We start from the raw sequence: 3,082 nt of genomic DNA, 5'->3' as shown, positions 1-3,082 counted from the left end.
TTGAATCAGCCAGCTGCCAAAACAAAACCCCCAAAACAACAAAAGTAAAAATGAGCAAAAATAACATGATTTGGCCTCTAGAATCTCAACTTTTGGCATTTCCCTCCTTCCATGTGTTCCAGCCACTCTGAACTACTTAACAGTTCCTAGATTGACCCTGAGTGTTTGGAATGACATTCTGACACCCCAGTTTTTGCTTAGCTCAGTTCTGTTCATCCTCATCCTTTGGATTCTCTTTATACCCACTCTCTTCAGGGAAGCATTCCTCAGTCTCTAAAGCCAAGTTTGTACCTCTCCTCTATGCTTGAGCTTGTCCTTATCAATGCATTGATTACATTGATGGTGTGAGTATTTTGTTCACTCATACATCTTTGACAATGGGCTGAGAGCTCCGTGAGAACAGGAGCTCTATTTGACTAACCATCTGTGTATGTTTATGCTTGAATGTATTGTTTNTGAGAACAGGAGCTCTATTTGACTAACCATCTGTGTATGTTTATGCTTGAATGTATTGTTTAGTATTTATTGCATGCTTATGCCTTTCTTGAATGAATGAATAAATAAATAAATATTTGGATGAATGTAAGCTGATACAATATATACAAAACTTCCACGGTGAGGACTTAATTTAAACTCAGCACTTTGGGGAATGAACTGAGCTGTCCTGTATCACATGTTTTACAACCATATAGACATTTTCTATACTTTATCTTCTGACTAATGTAGGATTTCTCCTTCAGACACTTTTATATGCTGGCCTGAAATTTTATGAGCCTTTAAATAAGAAAAAATAGCTAAAAAAATGGGACAAAAACCTAACCCTAACCCAGAGTACTTTATAAGGTAAGAGAAAAGGAATTTGAGGCAACAGTGGGATAAATAAAAAATAAAACAGAGAAGCAGTACAGGCAAAAGTGGTAGAAGAGTGTCCAGAATATTGTTGTGTATAAATGCCCATGTCTCCCAGTTCACTGTTGCATCACACAGTCGAACTTTTCCACAACCCTACCTACCATATACCTTTCATTTTAACCATGTGAGCCTGCTCCATGCCTCTTTTACCCCTTCTTAGGCTGTTTACAAGTTCTTATTGTCTTTTCAAACCACATTCAGAGCTTACTCTTGTTGGAATTTCTGTACTTAAAAAAAAAAAAAGATTGTTATTTCTGATTTTTCTTAAGAAAAAATGTATTTAGACATTTATAATATTGTTATTTTAGATATTCTGAATTCTCTGGGTGGAGGTTCCAGACAGGAGAAGTGACAGGTGTTTGCTAAAGTTATCAAGTGAAGAAGTCACCTATCATCTAGGGAAGGACTGAATAAAAACTACCACCATTACAGTGGCAACTGTTTAACAAGGGGCACATCATAGTTACTTAAATTGTGTTCTTAAAGCTTAATAAAATAAACAAATAAAAATCTAAAAAAGATTGTTGTTGTAGATATATTTTGGAAAAACATTTTAAACTCCATATGGTATACTGTAAGCAATAAACAAACATATCCATTTTAAAAATGATCATTCCTTATTAAAATTGCCTTTTTTCTTTTCTAAGACCTATGTGTATTGAGTTCTATAGTCATTTACTTTTACATATGTAATTATGTTACTGGGGATAAGGTCTTATAGCTCAGACCTCAAGAAATCTAAAAAAGGGGAGAACTATTTTAGATTGTTGCAGCCATGGGGGCAAGAGTATGCCCTGATTATTGGGGTAGAGTTTTTCCCTGACAGAAAAGTTCCCATTTCAATCATTGTGGGAAATAATTAATCTAAGGGCTGGAAAATGAGGTGATGGGAGAAGAGAGGGGCCAAAGGGGGGGCAGGGAGGGAGGGAGAGAGAGAGGGAGGGAGGGACTGGTTGGAGAGAGACTGGTTGACTTTGCACCTCAACTTCGAGAATGAGCAGTTTCCAGAAGTGGGATAAGCTTCACTACCCATATAGAAATAGGCCAGAAGGAAGTGATACCAATAAGCTTATTCCCGTTCTCCCTCAAATAGTGACAAGAGAAGTGAAGTGATGATCTTTGGACACAAAGCATTAGCCCACTCAGCAGCTAAAGAGGACAGTAGATTCCAGGCAAATGAGAGTTTGATACTGGAATCTGCTGCCTGGACTCATCCACCTGCATGGTCTGATCAGGTCTCAGGGAAAACGGCAAAAAAGCATGATCTGAAGGAATTCCTAAGGACAATGGCACTTGGAGCCCAGGGGACTTAAAGTGTTTGGTAAGCCTGACGTGGGGAGAAGTGACCATTATTATTCCTGGGATACCATTGAGGCCTGAGCCACATGGCAGCGACCTATCCAAAGGCCAGGTGGCCACAGTTGTAGAACTTTTCCTTTCCTCTTGTGCACTGGCAGCAAAATGCTGTGACTCTAGAGGTGGTCACCAGCACATGCAGCCATCCAGCATGGCTGGCCAGAGATGCACTTGTCAAGCTCTTGTCTCTAGGGGCTCATTTGAATTCCTGAGCTGGAGACAGGTGGTTTGGCTAACAGCAAAGAGAGGGCTGACCACTGGATAAGTAAGCAACTTTAGGGGATCTTTGGGTATATTTGGGAAGATAAACTTTAGAAAAGAATAAATTCCTGCTAATTGGAAAAAAAATGGACTATTTAGGGTTACTGTCATCTGAACATGGAAGGAAATGTGACGATATTTGGAACCTATGTTGGTTAAGTAGGGCATGCTGCTTACTTAGGTGCATGTTGGTACTGCTATTTGTGATGTTTATGACTGGCTTCTGATCTGATTGGGCTGGTACCTGTCCTGATAGGATGGTGGCCCTACCTTACCATTTGTAAATATTTTTAATATGGTTTAAGATACACTCAACTCTCTTTCCTGTGTATTGAATGCATTCTCATGTCATTTATGCCTGCATAATTTCTAATTTAATTTAGGAATTAACCAGAAGTATCAATTAGCTAGAAAAATAAGAAAAGGAAATATCACTTGTTAATATGCAATCAAAATCCTGGTTCCACTTGAGTGACATATAAATGAAGGGGAGAGTTTTTCAGGTTTTTCCACCTAATGATAGGATTAAAAGTTGTATAACTAGGGCCGGCCC

Source organism: Galeopterus variegatus, unplaced genomic scaffold, assembly GCF_000696425.1.
Source record: "Galeopterus variegatus unplaced genomic scaffold, G_variegatus-3.0.2 Scaffold1126, whole genome shotgun sequence".
NCBI lineage: Eukaryota > Metazoa > Chordata > Mammalia > Dermoptera > Cynocephalidae > Galeopterus > Galeopterus variegatus.
The sequence above is the reverse complement of the archived record's forward strand: the minus strand, read 5'-3'. Positions refer to the sequence as shown.